We start from the raw sequence: 21,208 nt of genomic DNA, 5'->3' as shown, positions 1-21,208 counted from the left end.
GCTTTCTAATGAATTTAACTACCCTATGTCTTTTGACTGGTACAATAATAACATTAAAGTTATTATTGATAGGTACTTACTCATTATAATTTTTCCTCTTTGTACCTGTGTTTCTCTCTGTCTCTCTCTGTTTCTTCATCTTCTTAAAGCAGACCCTTTAACATCTTTTGCAATGCTCATTTGGTGGAGATGTATTCTTTTAGGCTTCTTTGTCTGGGAAACTCCTTATTTCACCTTCCATTTTGAATGAGAGTCTTGCTGGGTAGAGTAGTCTTGGTTGTAGACCTCTGTATTTCATTGCTTGGAATTTTTTTGCCATTCCCTTCTAGCTTGTAGTGTTTCTGTTTAGAAATATGATGATAGTCTTATCAGAGCTCCCTTGTATGTTATTAGCTGTGTCTCTCTTGCTGCTTTTATGATTCTCTCTTTGTCTTTCAATGTTGCCACTTTAATTATTATGTGCCTGTTTGGGTTCATCTTCATTGGGACCGTCTGTGTTTCCTGGACTTGTGTGACTTTTCCTCTCATCAAGTTAGGAAAATTTTCTGTAATTACTTTTTCAAACAGGTCTTTTATCCCTTGCTGCTCTTCTTCTCCTTCTGGTATCTCTATGTTATGGATATTATCATGTTTCATGTTGCCCTGCATCTCTCTTAAATCCTCTTCACTCTTTTTCAATCTCTTTTAATTTTGTTGCACTGCCTGGGAATTTTTTTCCACGTTGTCCTCTACCTCACTAATCTGATCTTCTGCTTCCTCTAGCCTGCTTTAAATACTTCTACTGTCTTCTGCAATTCAGAAATTGTATTTAATTTTTTTTCCTCTCTAAAAGATAAGGAAAGGGAAGGAGAAAGAGAGGGAGAGAGACATCAATGTGTGGTTGCCTCTCATGTGTCCCCAACAGAGGACTGGCCCACAGCCCAGGCATGTGCTCTGACTGGGAATCGAACCAGTGACCCTTTGGTTCACAGGCCCGTGCTCAATCCACTGAGCCACACCAGCCTTGGAAAGAAATTGTATTTTTTATTTCCTCCTGGCTCTTATTGATAGCTTTTATGTCCTTTTTCATGCTGGTATAATTCTTAGCAAGTTCCTTGTAGTTTCCCTGGAGTTCTTTGTAGTTTTCTTTGAGCCACCGAGCTCATTGAGCTTCCCTATAATACATATTTTGAATTCCACATCTGATAGTTTGCTTTCCTCTATTTCATTTAGCACTCTTTCTGGGGATTCCTCCTTTCCTTTTGGTTGGGGGTTGTTTCGCTGCCCCCCCCCCCCCTTTTTGTGTGTGTGACTCTTCTTGTTTTTTGCTGCTTCTTAGATTGATCTGTACTTCCTGGATCTGCCCCCTGGTGGCTTCAGATTGTGTACCAGTCTGGGCCTAGGCAGCCTGTTGGAGACTACCAGAGATGTACTGCTTTTGTCTGTCTCCTTTAGTTGTTATTCTATTCAATCTGTGATCAGCTGTCAGGCTTAAGCACCAAGGCTGGGGCAGATTAATTCCCGCAGGCAGGGCTATTGCTTCCCTTCAGGCTGATGCCACTTGGAGGGGAGTGGTCTGCCTGCAGTATGGAGAATGAGTCAGCCCTGGGACCCGGTCAGCTGCTCCCTCGGTTCTCACCTCGAAGTCACTGCCCATATTCTCCTTAAGCATCTCTAGTCCCTTCTTGATCCCAGGGTAAGTAGGTGCCAGTATATTTTCATACATGATACCTTTAATAGCTTTTTGTCTCTAGTTGTTTTTTCAGGCCATCAAAAAAATAACCCTGTGGCTTTTCACTTTTTAAAGCTGGATGCTATCTTACTTTCTGCTATGTTGCTGCAGGCTAGGGAGCCTAGCTGGGGTTTTAGACCTTGCCCTTCTCAGGAAGAACCCCTGGCTGCTGAACTGTTTCTCAGTCCCCTCAGCTGTCACCCGTGGGAGCCCAGCCAGCCCTCTCACATCTCTGCACTTCCTACTAGTCATGTTGGGGTGAAACAGCCTCTTTTGTCTCTTGTGGTTATAAGGTTTCTCTCCAGCTAGTGTTCAGTTGGTTATTCCAGATGATTTCTCCACAATTAGGTTGTAATTCCACATTGGTCCTGGAAGGAGGTTAATGTAGCTTCCACTTACTCCTCTGTCATCTTGTATCTCCCTAGATATTTCTTGCTGGATGATGCTCCATGGCCAGGTAGACAAGTTGAAGTTGATAGCAATCAATTAGAGACATTAATTGAGAATAATCAATATTATACCACGTGGGAGATAACTGACATATCAATATATCCAAATCAACAGTTGTTGGTGAAAATGAAAAATGTGTCTTTTATTTTACAGAAAAAGTCATATGGACTTTTTGGCCAACTCCCTGGATACCACCCACTTCAGGATACAAATATGTGCTGTGAGATGGTCTACATTCCTCATTTGAGAAAACCCAAGTAGTTGGATGCAAAGAGAATTTAGAGTATGTGGGGCACAGAATTAGGAAGATAAATTGAACAGAGAGAGATGAAGCCTGGAAGTTTGGTTCAGTGAATTACCTTGACCAATAATTTTCATTTTTGATGAATGTTTGTATACTCCCCTGATTGATCTCCTCCTTCTTCCTGTTGCTATCCATCTTTTGGTATCATCCCATTTCCTTGGCCCACATGACTCCATGGAACTCCTTGTCAGACCAGTGGAGCTTATATAACAATGTGCCTTTCCAAGGACAGCTCACCATTCTCCAGTCAAAAGCATAAATTACATGTGATTCATTCTCTTTATTTATATCTGGCTAACTCATTATCTGGACACACATAAAAACATAATTGAAAGCATAATTAACTACTATAATCTTTTGTTAAATGCAATAGGCATTCATGAAGGTGGAATAAAAATCATATTTATGGTACAGTCATAGGCCTAGGAAGGATGCATGTGTGGGGATGCAGCTCCATACTTTGTTCATGTACTTCCATCTGATTGATATGCTCCCTCTGGCTTTTCCTGATGTTGAAAGTTCACCATTCTTTCATCTCAGGCGCCATATTTTTGTTAAGTTCCCTAAATGGGAAATGTGGCTTTTACTTCTTTACAGAATTTACCATGTTGTCTTCTATATTTAGATGCTTAACTAAATCTTGCTCTAGGTGGCAGTTTCCTTTGGGTCAAATACTGTTTTCCTGTGAACCTCCGTATACCTTATTGCATTTGGCACTGGACCTTGCAGAGTCAAATAACTCAAATAAAATTGATTTTAGTCTTTGTATGGAAAAAGAAAAAAATTCATATACAAGGGGAAAAAATATGCCTTATTTACAAATTACAAATTTTCACTTACAGATTTAATATTCCTGTCTCACCCTAAGTTGTAAATTTCCTTTGCTGGTCTGAATACTCTAGTGCCTAATAAGTTGGAAATGACTGAGAAAACCTCCTATTTTCTAATCACTAAGATTGGTGATATGCCTCTCAACCCCATCAATAGCAACAAAAGTAAACACAGATTCTAAATAAAAAGCGATCCCTGGCAAAGCCATTCAGTGCTTAAAGATCTTATATCTAAAATGAATTTTTTGAATAAAGGAGGCACAGTTGGTTTTCTTAAGGTTGAAATTCCTCACCAAGATCCCCATGTCAACTTGAGAGCAAACTTGATAAAGAACAAAAAGCTGAACACAAACTCAGATCACAGAAGAAGGTCATCATAAATTGAGTTATTTTATGCCTTTTACATTTCTAAGACTTGCTGGTCATTAGTGTTTATTTCTATACCAGGCAGTGAAACCAGTATGTTGTTTTTCTCTTAACACAAAGAAAATGAACTTTAACTAGTGATAAATTTCAAAATGAGAGTGCAGAATTACTTCAATTTAAATAGCAATCTGGAAGATTCAACTATCTTAATATTGATCATTATATTTCCATCTCTAGAGTCTCTTTCCATTATTTAAAAAAGAATTATACAATATCCTAACAGTGAAGCTTATCAAAGGAAAAATCTCTTGTAGTCCCTATAATTTTATATTTCAGGCATTTTCATTTTTTCAGCTTTCTTTTTTAATTCTTTATTCATGCACAATGTTATGTTTATGTGAATCATAAATATGACATGGACTCTGAGAGTTAAAAATAGTTCAACTTTTCTACATAAAAATATTCAGCTTGTTCAAATCTTAGGTGTTTATTAGAAAAGTAGAGAATGGTATCCTTAATTCTAGTAAATACACTAAAAAAGCAGAAGTACTACCTATATCCAAAGCAATTGCCATCAGCTGAAATTATATAAAAATTAACTTTTGGGGAAAAACTGGGCCAGGGGGGGAAAATTAGGCTTAATGATGGTTTTTCTGGCAGTGACTCCAGGAAGTTTGAACATAAAAGGCAGCATTACAAATATCTTTGGTCTTTTCTAACAAGTGTTTTGGGGATATATGGGCTGACTCTTTGAGCCCCCCCAAATGTATATGATGAACTACTAATCTCCGATGTGACTGTATTTGGACATGGGGCCCTTAAGGAAGTGATTAAGGTTAAATGAGATCCTAAAAGTGGTACACTGACCAAATAGAACTTGTGTCTTTGTATGAAGAAACAACAGAGAGCTCCGTTTTTCCAAGAACATGCAAAGAAGAGGTCATGTGATTGCTCAGTGAGATGGTGGCTGCCAGCAAGTCAAGAGAAGAGAACTCAGAATGAAATCTACCTTATTGGCATTTTGATCTGAGACTTCCCTATCTTTATAACTATATGAAATAAATCTCCATTGTTTAAGCTACTCAGTCTGTGGCATTTTATTATGACAGCCTCAGTAGACTAAGCAAAGAGGATGAGGAAAGAGTTTAAGAATAATTTCCAAGTATGCACAGTACCAAAAGACTGATCAAATGAATGTCATAAATTTATCTCTCTAGTCTGTGTCTACATTAGCAGATTGGATCAGATTAACTCCAAAATTCATCCAAGTCCTGATGTCAATGGGATCTCCTTATTATCATGACTGGTTGGATTTTCTAAAAATGGTTACAACAACCTTTCTTATTCTACCTGTTTTTTTTTTTTTTTTTTCAAAATATAACTTGGGCACTCTTGCATCAAGAGATAGGGTTTATGCTCCCTGTCCTTGGTTCTTAATGGACTTTGATTATAGCAGAACTGATTTTATGTGATTTTTTTTAAGGTGAGGTCATAAAAGTTGATATAGCTTCCATCAGATTCTCTTAGCATGTTCTCTTAGAATTCAACTACTATGCTATGATGAAGCTCAAATGGTGAATCTAAATATAGGTGTTCCAACCAACAAGCTCAATTCAGCTTATATTCCAGCCAACAATGAATACCACCTACCAGAAATATGAGTAGATGAACTTTTAGATGACTCAAGCCTGCAATCATTAACTTGTCTCCAGCCATTAAATCTTCCTAGTTGAGTTCTAAGACATTATGAAGAGAAGCTCCTCATTTTCACTGTTTATTCCTAATTCTCAAACCAAGAATCTATAAACAAAAAGAAAAAATACTGCTCTCAATCATTATGTTCAAGGTGGTTTGCTATACATGGATAATAACTGAAATCATTATAAACTTCAGGCATAGCAGATTGTTGTGTGTTTGCTTGTTTTTGCTGATATTGCTGTTGTTGTAACCACTCAGGTGAACTGGATTTGAAAATTTAAAGTAAATTTTGTTCAATCATGAGTTATGCTAGGTCAGGAAGTCATAATTTTCCCATCAGTAAAGGTTTTCATGTTGGGAGTAAATGTCTGCCTCAAATTCTACAGAAGGCTCCTCTGCGTAAAGTGACTTATCTTGGTGGGATGATTCATTATTTGTGTATTTATGGGTTCTAGCCAAGTGTCCACCTCAATGGTATATATCTGTTTATGAATGTGTGCTTCAGTCTAAAGGTTCTTCTACTCTGTATGAGTCTACAATAGAAGAAATGGCAAAGGTGGACTTATTAATAATAGTTACAATGGCAATAACCATCATCATTATAACTAACATTTCCTGAGTGATTGCTATGTGCCAGGGACTGGCTAATTGCTTTACATATGTTTCCTATTCATTCCTGATGACTAACTCTCTGGGGTAATTGCTGATTTATAGATGAGAGAAATTATCCCCACTACCACTCATCAGGCAAGTTGTATCTGGGCTTAGAACTCAGGTTATATGACTCCAGAACCTAAGCTGGATCTTTATGTCATATGTTATTGACCAAGTGGTGGGATAGAGTCATAAAATAAGAATGTATAGTTGCTGCACTCTGTTTATTCTGAATTGCAGAATGTTTTCACCTGATCCTTTGTAGGTTTGCATACCCTGATAAATAGCTCCTAGTTATGATCCATTGGATATAAAAGGATGTGACTCCAGAATGGCTAGCTCTGTTCTAGTGGGCCAGTGCTATATGACCATGGAGAATAGTGAGGTTAACCAGTGGCCCGCGAGGAGACTAAATTGAATTCCTCCTTCTGCTAAGAAAATTGTAAAAACTAACTCAGTTATCAAGCATCTGAGTGTGAAACTAGTAATATTTTATACATACATGGTAAATTCCTCCTCAGCCTTCAGATATCCTGTAATACATTTTATCATTAATTCTCACAGCATCCTTATAAAAAGCCCATGTAAAAGGGAAAAAAATTACTTAGAAATGATCAAATGAATGTCATGTCATTGCTGTGAAGAATTTAATCACATCTCTTATTTTACTTTCTCTGAATAAAAATGAATAATTGCTGTCAATTAAGAGCTAAACCAATTGAAATGGAAAGTTGAATTATAAAGGATTTAAAAGCATTATTGGACTCATACAAACAAATAGCAATCAGGACATAATTGTATGCTTCTAAACACTATCTTCATGAATCTCAGGGTAATTAGCTAAAACAACAGAAAAAAATGAATTTATTGGAAACAAAAAAGAAAAAAAAATATTGAAAAAAGTGCTTCATTAGTAATAGGGGAGTCAGAGACAAAGAGTAAATATGGGCCAAAGAGTCATGTCCAGTTATGAGTCCGGCTTTCTAATAAGTTATGGGAAAAAAATCACTCTGTATTTGGATCTCACCTTCTTCATTTGCAGAATATATGGAGGAAATTTCTGAATATCTACTCAATTTTTTTGAAGATGTGAAATTCTATGAAATTAAAAAAATTAAATCCTTATGATTAGGTCGTATTTAAAATTGATTACACGTTTTAAGAGAAATTCTTTTGCAATGTAACTCCTTTCCTGTTTGAGCTGGAGACTGAAAGAGATATTAATGCTTATCCATTGGTCATTAAGAATCTTCAAGTAGGGCTTAGGAGGACAAGTTTATTGATATGTGTAGATAGCATGCTAGAAGAGAATTTTCTCTGAGCCAAAATTTACTTATTAAAATTATTTATTATCTCTCTCCCTAGAAAGTTTTTTGTGTCCTCTGAGAAGATTTTGAGTAACAAGAGATAAGAAAGTTATTGAGCATTTACCCTGTTGAACAACATCCTAAGCATTTTATAGGTAATATTTCATTAATCATCACAACAACCCCATTAAGAAAATTATTTTATTGTCTGCATTTACACTTGAGGATATTGTGGCTTGGAAATGGTAAGTCATACAGCTAGCAAGTAGATTTAATGAAATACATTTTCACATAATGAAAATGTTCATGAGGAAGCAGATTCTTTTTTGAGCTATGTGTTTTGATGTTTAGCTATTCCTCTCATACCTAGGAATTCTGTCTCCTAAATTTCCATATAGTGTCAGTTTCTTATCTTTAAACTAAGTATTTAAGGTCCAGCATTAGTCCCTAATTTAGGAGTCAGCAAAGGTTCTGTGTGAAGGACCTGATAGAAAGTATTTTGGTTCTGTAGGCCACACACATTCTTTATCCTAACTATTCAATCCTATGGCTATAGTGCAAAAGCAGCCGTACACAGTATATAAATGGGTGAATGTGGCTGTGCTCCACCCAACCTTAGTTCAGACACAGGTTCAATTTGGCCAGCAAGTCTTCTTTCCTTCTTTCCTTATTTCTTTCTTTCCTTCCCTCCTTTCTTCCTTCATTTTTTCCTTGATTCATTTATTTAATCCTCACCTGAGGATATTTTCCATTCATTTTTAGAGAGAGGGGAAAAGAGAGAGAGAGGGACATCAATACCTCTGGGATGTGTTTCCACCGGGGATCAAACCTGCAATCTAGGTATGTGCCCTGACCAGGAATCAAACCTGTAGCCTTTAGGTATGTGGAATGACCTCTCCAAAATGGTAGATCTGAACAAGTAACTCCCAAAAGAGAACATAGAAATGTGATAAACTTCTGAACAGGTGCTCAACTGCAGTCCTCATTTTAGAAATGCAAATGAAGACCAAAATAAGATACAATATGCAATCAACAGAATAGCAAAATTAAAATATGTACATAAATATACTGACAATATTTACTATCAGTGAGAATGTGGAGAATCTAGTTTTTATACATTGCTGATGAGAGTATAAATTGGTACAACCATCTGGAAAACCATTTGACATTACCCTCTGATGCCGATCATATACATACCTTATGCTCTCCAAACTCTACTACTAGGTACAGACCCAAAAAGAATGTGTATAGTTGACTCTTGAGTAATGTGGGGTTAGGTGCACCAACCTCATGTAGTCAAAAATTTGCATATAACTTTCGACTCCCATAAAACTTCACTCTTAATAGCCTACTGTTGACCAGTAGCTTTACAGATAACATAAACAGTCAATTAGCACACAACTTGTATATTATATGTATTGTGTACTGTATTCTTACAAAGAGTAAATTAGAGAAAAGAAAATTTTATTTAAAAGCTCATAAGAAATAGAAAACACAAGGGTCAACTGTGTACTATAGAAGGCATATCCCAGAAAGTTGGTCGGAGCAGAATTCAGAATAGCCTCAAATTAGAACCAACCTGAAAGTCCATGGATAAGGAAGTTGTGATATATTCATAGAACAGAAGATGGCAGAACCAGGAAAAGAAAATGACAACTGTGTAAAACAGCATGAATAAATCTCAAAGACATTCAGTTGAGGTAAAAACAAACAAACAAAAAACAAAAATATATAGACACAAAGGAGTACATTTCATAAAATTATATTTTTACAAAAACTCAAATATAGTTAAAGGCAATCTATGGGGCCAGAAGTTAAAATGCAGCTACAGAATATACGAGGATGTAGTGAATTGTGGAGGCAATAAATGAGAAAGCTTTTAGGTTTCTGAAAATATTCTGAATGTTTTTGTGGTTGTGGTTACATAGATGGCTTAACTTCTTAAAAAATGCCTTGAGTTGTACATTTAGGATATGGACCTTTTCATGAAAGTATGATGAACTTCATTAAAAAAATAGTTTAGACACCCACCTCAAAAAGAAAGGTAGGTGCCTTTAACCATCAATTACAATAAAGGCCCTTTACTACAGATACAGCTGATCATTGTACACATTCACTCTCTCCCTCTCCCTCTGTCTTTTCTTTGTCCAATTCCTTGCTCCTCTCTCCTAAGTTACCCTGCTATTGAATGTCTGTCTAGTGTTTTCATGGTTTTCTCCTACTTTATATTACCTCAGGAATTATTTCTTTCCCTTCCATTTCACAAGAGGCCTTATATATGGTGACCTGACTGTACTGCCCAGTTCACAGTAGCCCTAGTATATATGTAATAAAATATTTAATATCTCTGTTCACTTAGCCCAAATTTTTATGGGACTGTTAGCATAGCAAGTATAATAAGCCCATAGTACAGTTAACCTCCATTAATATGTGGATTCCACATTGTAGTCATTTTAAAGGCTTGGAGGAGCCTCATTAACTTTACAAGGCAAGACTAAGGATTTACAGAACCACTATCTGTGTGGGGAAAGCAATGCCTGCAGGTTTTGTTCTTATTGGAGGTTCGCTTTTGCCTCCCCCCACTCCTAATACAGATGTCTTTTATAAAATTACTTTTTATGGAACAAAAGCAACAGGCAATTTCCAATTAAATGCAGATGCCAAGGTTTTCTCCTCCTACAGGCACTCAGGTGCAAGCATTGCCCCAAAGCCTAATCATTTTAGGGCCATTAGTGCAGTTAATGTATTTTACATTATTTTGAATGTTAATCACAGTATAAACATTGCCCCAAGCCCATGTTTTAGGTAGCACATTTTCCAAACAAATTTACATCTTATTTTAAGTAACTTTTCAAAACAAGTTTAAGAGGATTATTACCAGTCCTAAATTATTTTTCTTTTCTGTTTTAACTGCCTCTGCTTTCCAGGAACTAGAGAGTGAAATAATTAAATTCAATGCTTCTTCATTGTCATGAAGCTTTGACTAGTACTAAACTATGAAGCTTAACTGTTTGGAGTATATTGTGAAGGAAGAAGCTGGGACTATGATGTGGTCATCCTTCACTATTAGTGAGTGAAGATGGAAAATATACAGAATACATCATCAAATGCCAAGTGATTGGACAGATATGAATATTTCAATTGTGTATGTGCAAAATTTATAATAGATGTTATAAATAGATAATTGGGTAATTATGTAGGGTTGTGTTTCTCTCACGTTGAGGTAGTGTGTGACACATTTATCTTTATTGCAAATATTTCTGGCTCTCTTGCAGGGAATATGGTAGGATTACACTTCTCTACACCCTTGAAATAAGCTTTGACCATGTGACTTGTATTACCAGTCAAAATGTGGGCAGATGTATTACATATCACTTCCAGGTGGAAAGCATTTAAAGTTAGTGTGAGACCATCATTTCTTTCTCTTTGCCCACGTTGTAGCTATGTTCTGGACAGGGTCTACTCTGGAGGTCTGGAGCTGGGAGTGAGCAGGATGCCCAGACGACCTGTGACAGACGAGTTACTTCAGGGAGAAATAAACCTTTGTGGTTTTAAGCTGTTGATCATTGCAGGTTTTATATGATCAAATTTATAACCCAGGACGCCTGATTGTGGTACACACCTGAGCCTGACATGAAGGGCCCTTCATCACAGGTGCTCAACAAACTTTTACTAAATTGAACAGTTGGGCCACTTTAGTTACTGCAGAAAATATGAAGATGACTAGAAGAAAAGACCTATCCTTACATAGCATAAATTTGAGAAAAGCCAATGGAAAGCTAAATTACAACGCTGAATCACAAGCCAAGAGAGGATACCAGATAGTCCATAGTTAGTCACCAAATAAATAGCACTTGTGATTAAAGCTGGGCCTTTCAGGAATATGAGAATTTATTTGGGACAAGCTCTAAAAGGTTTCTTGGAAATGGGAGGACTTTTAATCAGGTTCTTAATCATTGGTTGGGTTTAAAGAGGCAAAATAATTTCTTTGTTCCCTGGTCAGGAAAATATTTAGTTAGTTCCAGTATTGCTCTGGTATCTTAAGAATCAAAGTTCATGGTCCAATATCAGCTTCAGTATGTTAGAATTGGTTGTAAGAAAATCCAAAAGTAAGTTTTGATATCTTGGTCAGGAGCTGCTATAAGAAGAACACTTTCCTTTTGAAATATTTGTAATGTCCTTGTCTACGCCCAGCACAAGATTTGTGTCACTGACAATTTTCCTTACACATCCACTACTGCTATGTAGCAAGGACCGAGTCTGTGCTTTTGCAGGAACTTTCTTTCACCTTCCTTCTTACCGGAGGTCTGGGCTCCTGAAACACTACTTCTCAAATTGCCCATGGAAATTTAAAATTATGTTAATTTGTTACATATTCCTAATTTTTTAATTATATTTTTCTTCCTTATAAAATAGCTGCTGGCTTCATCTTTTAATACCAAGATCATTTATTCCTTTTAAAAAATAATATATAGCTGCAAAATAAATTTTATATTTCACCTAATCCCCTACCTAGGAAAAGCACCTGCAAAAATATTTTTCTTGTGAGTTTTAAAAATCCCAAATATTTTCTTCCTGCCCAATCTATACCGATTTAAAATTATGAGTATGGCTCAGAATACCAAAGAATACAGGAAAAGTGGGGTGGAAAAAAATGATACAAGAAATGAAAAGTAAGAAGAGAAATTTAGCAGAAGGAGGAAGAAAGAAATGAAAAAAATAACAAGGTTAAGAACTTTAATGTGTCTTCTACCTTTAAAATTATAATACCTATCTAGTCTGTTAAATGCTAAGTTACCCAAATAATTGTGTATTAACTGTGATCAAGGTCTTAAAGAAAAGGATTGGGATTTTTTACAGCCTAATTTCAGATATAGATGGAGAGGAGATTTGCATTCCCTCATACCGTCGTTCTTTGCCTGAAATAAAATACTAGACAACTGTCTACTTTTCCAAGGTAGAAGACCTGACATGGTTGAATTGCTACTATTCTGTTGTGGGCATTAGCTCTGTATCCAATTGTTTTTTTAAAAAATCCTAAGACTTTTTGTGCAGTGAGGAAATTCTAACGCCTCAGACATAAAAGAGAGAAAGCTTGTTTTTCAAAATTGATTTTGTCTTTGATTTTCCTTGTGCAAAGGCAGACATTCTTTTTAGTGAACCAATTTCTTTAGAATGCTGCTGCCACCTAGAGAATTAATTTGAGATCTCTCTGCAGCCCGTGGACAAAACAAGGAAGCATTGTTTTTCTTGTGTGCTGTGCGTGCCTCTCATTTCAGCACCCACTATTTGTCCCATCCAATATTGTGTTCTGAGGTTAAAGGACTTTTATTCATTTATTGTTTGAGTATATTATATGCCTGAGAGAATTGAAACCTGGTTTGTTGGCTAAATTGACCCATAGAATTTCTAAAATTGAAACTCAATCTTACTCATTCTACCTAACAGTAACAGCAGTGCATTCAAAGGAATAAAAATAAATGTTAATAGCATTTGCATGATAATATCTTCAGAGCGATCCCATTCAAATCCATCTATATTTGCCAGTGCTTAATTATACTTCTTGGAAATCACTGTACTTGCATTGATGAAAGTAGTGCCTCTTAAACAACCTTACCTGTGTTTTATTTTTATTTCAGTCTAAGTACTACTTTTATTTTATTTTCAGTTGTATTTTGTTTTTTATGCTATTACAGTTGTCTTGGCTTTTTCCTCTCTTTGCCCAGCTCCACCCAGCCCTCAGGTGATGCCCATTTTGTTATGTATGTTCAGGAGTCATGTTTCTATGTTATGTGCCTAATTCCTTCCCTTTCTTAGATCCAGTCTCTCACATCCCCACCCAGGACAGCTGTCATTTTGTTCCATGTGTATATGCTTCTGTTTCTATTTCATTCACTAGTTTCTTTTGCTCACTAGATTCCACATATGAGTGAGACTATATATTTGTCTTTCACTGACTGGCTTTTATTTTCATTTTGTATAATATTCTCCAGGTCCATCCATGCTGTCACCAAAAATAAGAGTTATTTCTTTTTTACTGTTGTGTAGCATTTCATTGTGTATTTGTACCACAACTTTTTACCTGCTCATCTACTGTTTCTAGATCTTGGCTTTGTAAATAACAGTGCTGTGAACATAGCAGTGCATATATATATATATATAGTGTGTGTGTGTGTGTGTGTGTGTGTGTTGGTGTTTCAGAATTCTTAGGATATATTCCCAGACATGGAGGTAGTACTTTTTAAACTACCTTACCTGTGGTTTATTTTTTTCCTCAGTTTGTCTCAAGTGCTACTTTTAGAAAGACAATAAAAAATAAACTTGTAGAAACATGAAATACAGACACAACCAGGACAAACTAAAGGCAATAGAGACTCTCATTTTTAATTATTATATTCAACAGACAAAATTTAATCTTACAGATTGGTTGAAACATTTCTATACACTCACTTGCAATTTTATTACTCATTGCCAGCTGGTATCAAATAGTTCCTGAATTGATGTAGGTCCACATGAAGCAGGAGAGTACCAAGCTAGAAAAATTCCTTGACAAGTGGAATGGGGAAACTGAGACAAGGTAATTAAGCAAGGCCGAACAATTAGACAAGCTAGTGAATTGCAAGACTTTATCTTCTCTAACCAAGGGCACTTAAGAGCAAATGGTTCATATCTCTCCTCACTAACCAGATAATAAACAGCTTAAATCACCCTCATTAGGGAAATTGGTAACAGAGCCCCAATTAGTGCCACTTGTGGCGGCCAAACCCAAGGGCAGATGAAGTCAAGGGAACAAATAGCACAAAACCTATAAGAGCCAGGCAGACCCACAATAGAAGCAAAGCAGTGAAACTGACCAGAGAAAAACCCCAAATTCTCCTACACCCTCATCTGGATGTATCAACATATTGAAGGACATACCTGGAAAAGTAATAAATATTCTGTTAGGACCCTCTTGTGAGACATTCCCTAGGACTCCCACCAAAAGAAGAGATAAAAATCCTCAAGGCAAGGGATACCAGTGTGGGCTATGTTGGGAGCATGCCCCTGCCTTTTCTCAGGCATGAAGTTTTAGTTTTATTCCTCCTAACCTATAAGGGTCCCCACAAGACTTGCAACCAGGAGAGCAATGGGCAATGGCATCTCATCTTACCCCCTGAAACTGTCTTCAAGCCCCCCCTTTACAGTATTTCCTCCCTTATTGTGGGTATTACATTCTAGATCCCCCCACAATAGGTGAAAATCTGTGAAGTAGGAACCTTACATTTACTTTATTATTTATATGTATTGTAAAACTTTATAAACGCTTCCCACACACTTATAAATCATTCCCAGTCCCTTACTAACCTTTCCTACTCCCTTACTAACATTTTCCACACTTTTATAAACACTACTTATGTTCTCAAACATATTCTACACTCTTAAACCTCCGTAACTTTAACAACATACATATATAGTACCGCAAAATCCCGCGATATAGCGAAATATCTGCGATAAATAATTACATATAACATTTTCAAAAATCCTGTGATACAGTGAGGCCATGATAAGTGAACTGTGATATAGAGAGGGGCTACTGTACAGTGCTCTGACTTCCCAATGAGCTAAAAGCACCCCCGCCTTGGCTCACTTACGTCCCTGTAAGTTTTACTTCCCAGTGAGCCAACAGCAGTCCAACCTTGGCTTGCTTCTCACCTACAGTGTTTCTAGGGAGTCAAAGCAGAGCACCGTCTAGTCTCTCCTGTTGTTTCTTCTACCCTAAGCCCTTCTTTTGGTTCACTGTCCCCAGCATTAATAAACCTACTTTCAAAATCACCTGGACTCATAGTGTGAAATCTTTCCTGTGAAAGTCAAGAACCCACACACTACAGGCTGACCTGAGACAGAGGGACTTGCTTCGGAGCCAGTCCCTGTCCTGTGATACAAGGATCACACCTTGAGTAGCACTGCTCTAGTTTCTGAACCCAAGTACAACATGATCCATTCGGAGAAGAATTTGAGTCCATGAGAGCAGGGGCTGTTACTGTTCTTGCTCTGGTGTAAAGCTTATGTATTTAGCACAGCGCCTAACACTCAATTTCAAAATCTATAAAAGACATTGGAATTTCCGACACATAAAATAAAGCCTGAAAAAGCGAGGATTCATTTTATGTCAGTGAAGTCATACTCTCAGTTTAATCCAGATTCCTGTTTCCACATTTAGCCCAGATGTGACCAGGTGAAGAGGATGCCAGTCCAAAGGCCCTCAGGTGCAACATGCCAGGAGGAAACTGTATCACAAAAGGGACAGAAAGAGACTCATGAAACCATCCTAAGGTAGGGGAGGAAGGGAAGCAATCCTTATGGACCCCTAGGAAATAACAGCAAACCCTGATGAGAACTCGAGCATCCACAGAATTTTGACCTCTCACCTTCTAATATTTGCACTCAGGCTTTTATCATTCCCTCCCCTGCCCTGACTCCCATATCAGCTGTTCTGCTGTCTTCTCAATACTCAAGGGCCTTTGCCATGCCCTTTCTTCCCTCTAAGGAACTCTTAACTTTGATTTTCATTCTTTGTCTTTTCTTATTTCCCTTCTGTTTTTGTTCTTTTTGATCCAAGACTAAAATAGAGATGTTTTTCTATCAACTACCCTCTCTGAGGAAGCTTAAATTTCTTTCTTCCTATTGATACCCACTGCATAAAATATGTTTAAACATCTACATATTTAAAAGTCCCTCACGAGTCAGGGTTAACTTTATTCTTCCACCTAAGTTTGGTTTCTCTTTACTATATTTAGCTTCTCTTTGTAAAGCAAGCGTCACTCTTTTCTCTCCTTCATCTCTCATTTGTGCCTTAACTCACTGTGACGAGTCACAGTTCCTGCTTATCCTGAGGGGATGGTTCAGTTTCTTGCCAGCCCAGAGAATTATTCAAACAAGCAACCACATCTTTCCTCAGGGCAAGGGAAGCTGTCTTCTCCAGACAACAAACCAGCCTCCCACTGCTCCTGGTCCTTCACTTTGTTCCCTGGTGCAACCCCTGTGAGCTATGTGTGGTGTGCCAGGTCCTCTCCCCTGGGCTGTGAGTAAACATGACCAGTAAACTGTTCACAGCATCTGCCCAGGGTCAGATGTCAGGTATTTGGCCATCCCATGACCAGAGGTCATAAACCTCTCCCTCACCAAAGAGGTGAAGAGCAGGTGATTGAAACAATAAATACAAATCTTACTGTTACCACAACACACCTTGTAGTTTTGATTTTGAAAAGAATGCATGCTGGTCTTCAAAGCCTTCGATGAACTAGTCTCTGTGTTTTTGTCAATCTCATTTCAATATACATCCAACACACCAAATACGTGTTTTAGTTCAGTTCTTCTGCTTCGCTGCTTAGGAGACTTGGTCGTGAACTTGACAATATATAAAACTAAAATTCAACTGTATTTCTCCACTGCCTTAAGCTCCTCTGCAGGTTCTTATCAGGACAAACAAAACTCCTCATGTAAAAGCAAACTTTGACCGATTTTTCTAGCCACATTTTATCCTGCAACTAGTTTTTAAATACTATTAAGCTATGCCTGTATTTGTATTTCATGCTTTATATATATATATATATGTATATATATATATATATATATATATATGTGACCCTGGCTGGTTTGGCTCAGTGGATTGAGCATCGGCCTGCGAGCTAAGTGTAGCTGGTTCGATCTTCCAGTCAGGGCACATCAGAGAAGGAAAACTCTGACTCCAAAAAACCTCTGCTGCCTTGCGGCATACCTCTTCAGGGGAAAGGCTAAGGGAGTAAACCCCGACAGAAAATCCGGAGCCGGAGTCCCTAAGGCGGTTTGACGTTGTAGTCAACACCGGCAACTCCTGCGGCGCACCTGAAGCCAAGCTGTATTGACTCCGTCTTTCCCTTGGACCCTTCAGCTGCGAAGAGAGGGGGGGTCTGCTGCATGGGCAGCAGCAGACCCTCCATATCACCCTGCCCAGGCTCTGTAGCTTCAGCTTCACTGGAGAGGACACTCCAGCGTCATCGCAAGATGTCGATTCAACACGGGAGGAGACAGATACCGTGTCACTCCCGAGTCGGACTGCACAGCCATTCTCGGCGGTGCAGATAGACTCTTAAGAAGCTACACCATCGTCTCTCGAGACGGACGGCTGCCGACGACGATATATATATGTATGTGCATGTGTGTGTGTGTCTGTGTGTGTATGTAATTTCCTTCCATCTACTTAGAACAGTGTTCTTTTTACTTTCATTGGATAACTTCAGTCATTCTTCAAGAGTAAGCATATACATATTATTTTCTAAGAAACCTTAATCTAAACCTTGAGCCAATTTCCCTTAATCTGCTAACCCTTAATCAACATCATTGATTGACATCTTCTTTCTCTTCATTTTCCTCCAGGGAGAAGCTGTGTCTCACTCATTTTGGACTTGTAGATCCTAGAAAAGATCTGTGAATAACAAGCACTAAATACCTGTGGCGGAATTGATCTGATCCCTCACTTTCTTTGGGCTGTAGGAGTGCTTCTCCTCAGGCCCACTCTCGACCCTCCATTAGTCCACATATTTCAAGTACTTCTACACTTAGGTTAAAATTAGTCTCACATTAGACGTCAATTCACTCTGTGGTCATAGCACCTGTTCCAAAAATAATAATATATATTTAAATAAAGTGGCACAATTACCAATAAAATGATAAAAGTATACTCTATCATTGAATAAGGTGTTATTTTTCAGACCATTTATATAAGACATCTTGATATATATCAGGGTTACTTTGAACTTAGAATTTTTGCAAAAGCTTTATTTATTTATTGGGTTTAGCTTTTCTTTTTATTTATTATTTAGCAGAGTATTCAACAACAGTAAAACTGAATCATTTGAGTTTCTCACTTTTTTTTGTCTCCTTAATTCTGCTTTCTTTCTAGTGGAACTACTAATGCCTTTTTGGGTGGGGGGGCTTCTATTTTATTGTTTTTATTTTTTTAATCTTTAATGTATTTTTTCCCATTACCATGGAGTCTGCTTACACATTCTCTCCCCAGCAATCGCCATGCAATAGCTTTAAAATAGCATTTGGTATGTACATACATCTTGGGTGGAAGTGGCATAGGCTTACTAAGAGTCACTCAACCAATATTTTAGCTAAGTTCACTCACTCTCACCACTCTTATTTGCTTTCCTTGGCCTGGATCAAATTATTTGAAAAGAAATTAAAATACCCTAGGGAAAACAATTAAACATAGTTTTTAGTAATATTTAATTTATTAAATAACACTTAATCTTGGACAAGTGAATATTTTTAACAGGAAAATATTCTCATATAGGGTGTTCTGGGAAACACCCTATAGTTTTATATATGTATATGTATGTGTATATATATATATATAATATGTATATCTTATTCTCTATAGTTATATATCTCAATATTTGTGTATAATATATAAATAGATTTTTACACTGAATCATATATTTGTTGTAAAAATTTTTATAATTCTTTAAAATAGTGATGGCTATGATTAGCATTGCAAATGTTTGGCTGTTATTTAACTCAGTAAACATCTGTTTGACAAGGTAGATTTGTATCTGGAGAAATGAAAAACAGTTTAATCTGCTAACCTACAGTAATCTAACCTCAAAATTAAAACAAAACAATAAAATAATTGTAATTTACTGCTGAAATCATTACAGCTGTTTATCTCCTTCCTGTAGAAAACTTGAGGCCCAGGGAGTTTTTTATTTATGCCATAATCAAGTATCCCTACATGTTTTCTTCATATACCATAGAAATGCCCTGAAAATTTCAATGTGATGTTAAGTAGAATCAAACTGAATTGTTTCTCTTAAAAAATGCTTACTTTGCAAACTGAGTTTTCAACAGCTATGAGTATCAAAAAGTACATCAAACCCCAATCATTGATTAAAATTAAATTTCAGCCATCACTACATAAAGTAACTGTATTAGCATTTAGTAATGTAACCCTATTAGTAAATGTAAATTTATTTTTTGTAAAAATGTAAGTTTTTTTATATATTACATTAATCAGTGGAAGGAATTTCCTTGTTAGTCTATATGTTTTGGTTGACAGATTATGCTTACCGTATCTGAACAGATTGAGGCAAATTGTTGTATCACTTTCAGAGATCCTAATGGAATAACCTCCAATTAGAGGATGACCTGTATAGAAAGCACCATCAGCTTCTGAAATCATTGAACACACAGAAAATCCACAAGACTGTGGAGGAGAAATATAGCAGTAAATGGCAGATGACATCAGATATATTTTATTCTTGCAAGCTGCTTTCTGCATCGTCCCCAGATTCTTCAGGGAAGAGAAACATAGCAAGGAGCTGAGTTTCCCACCAGCATGTGAGGACAGAGCAACACTGGTCCCACAGCCACCAGTGTTTGCCACAAAGTAGATATGGCCCCATGACCTGCACGGTCAGTACCAGCTTTACACATCAGCACAGATTGGTAAAGGATCCTGGACATGGGCCTGATGTCTACTCTCTCCCTAACTGTATGCCCTGCACAGACACTTCTTATCTGTTGGATGATGCCTGAAATTATGCTCCCCGATTCCACCCTTCCTGATACATGTATCTCTGTGTAAAAATTAGAAATCAGAGTTTCAGATTCTGAGGGAGGTAATATTGGAGATGGAGACAGCAAAAGGCAGTGGGGAACTGGTGAGGAAAGAAAATGCCAACTGGGCATAAAGGCAGGAAAACGGAGGAGGCTGAGAAGCCAGATGCCAAGGGAGTTCTCCATAAAGGTCTTTCTCTTACTTCTGTGTCTATTCTTCCTGGAATAAAAACCCATAACTGTGCCCTGGCTGGGTAGCTCAGTTGCTTAGAACTTGTCTTGATATGCCAGGGTTGCGGTTCAATCCCTGGTCAGGGCACATACAAGAATCAACCAATGAATGCATATATAAATGGAATAACAGATTGATATTTTTCTTCCTTTCTCTGTCTCTCTCTAAAACAAAAACAAAATATAGAAAAAGAAACATGACTGCATTTACAACTCTGCTGTTTTCTTCAGTTTTGTTCACACATCTGTCTCCTTTGGTGGCCTTCTAGAAGCTCTTCTAGAGCAAGCCTTGTGGCACATGGTGATAGCTTGGTTGAATCAATCAATCAACAAATTTTAAAATGCTGATTTCCAAGATTTATTGAGGGTCATTTTAGAATATCTTTAATAGGTAGTCATAATTCTCAGTGTTTAATATTAGAGACAGGAGAGATGAGGGCTTGTCTCATAAATGTACTGTCCAAAATACATAGTGTTACCTCCTGTGTGCATGTGTGTGTGTGTGTGTGTGTGTGTGTGTATGTGTATGTCTCTGTGGTTCTAGAAGAGAAGAAAAAAGTGACCCACAAAGAGAATTGCCACCTCCCCACCCTGCAAGGGTATCTAAATATCCAAATTCCATTGTTTCAGGATAACACTTGAAAAATTTCCCATCTTGCCATGATGATAACTGGTCATATATAGGGCACTCCCATCCTGGATCTATGTCTCATCTCTGTGGCTAACTATTCAGTTGTCTGCTCAGAAGCAGACACCCCATTTTCTCTGAGGGGATCTGTCCTTCCTCATGGTGAATTATAGGCCTCGGGTACCTCAAAGCTTCCAGGGGACTCACAAGCACCACATTTGTTTACCTGTATAACACATCTAAGTGGTTTCTTCTCACTTTAATGGAAGGTATAATTTGGAGCTAAGAGCCTGTAATGCTTATGGCTTTTAAATAGATAATTTTTTTGTTTTGGTTATTTTGAGAGTACAGATGTTTTAGCTCCTGGGTAAATTATAGGCTTTTAGGATTTCACAGTACTATTTTGTTTTTAAGCAGACAGGATTTCACCTTTATTCCTTCTGAGTT

This window comes from Furipterus horrens, unplaced genomic scaffold (genome assembly GCF_987537825.1).
Source record: "Furipterus horrens unplaced genomic scaffold, mFurHor1.1.pri manual_scaffold_8, whole genome shotgun sequence".
NCBI classification, from domain to species: domain Eukaryota; kingdom Metazoa; phylum Chordata; class Mammalia; order Chiroptera; family Furipteridae; genus Furipterus; species Furipterus horrens.
Note: the sequence above shows the minus strand (reverse complement) of the source record.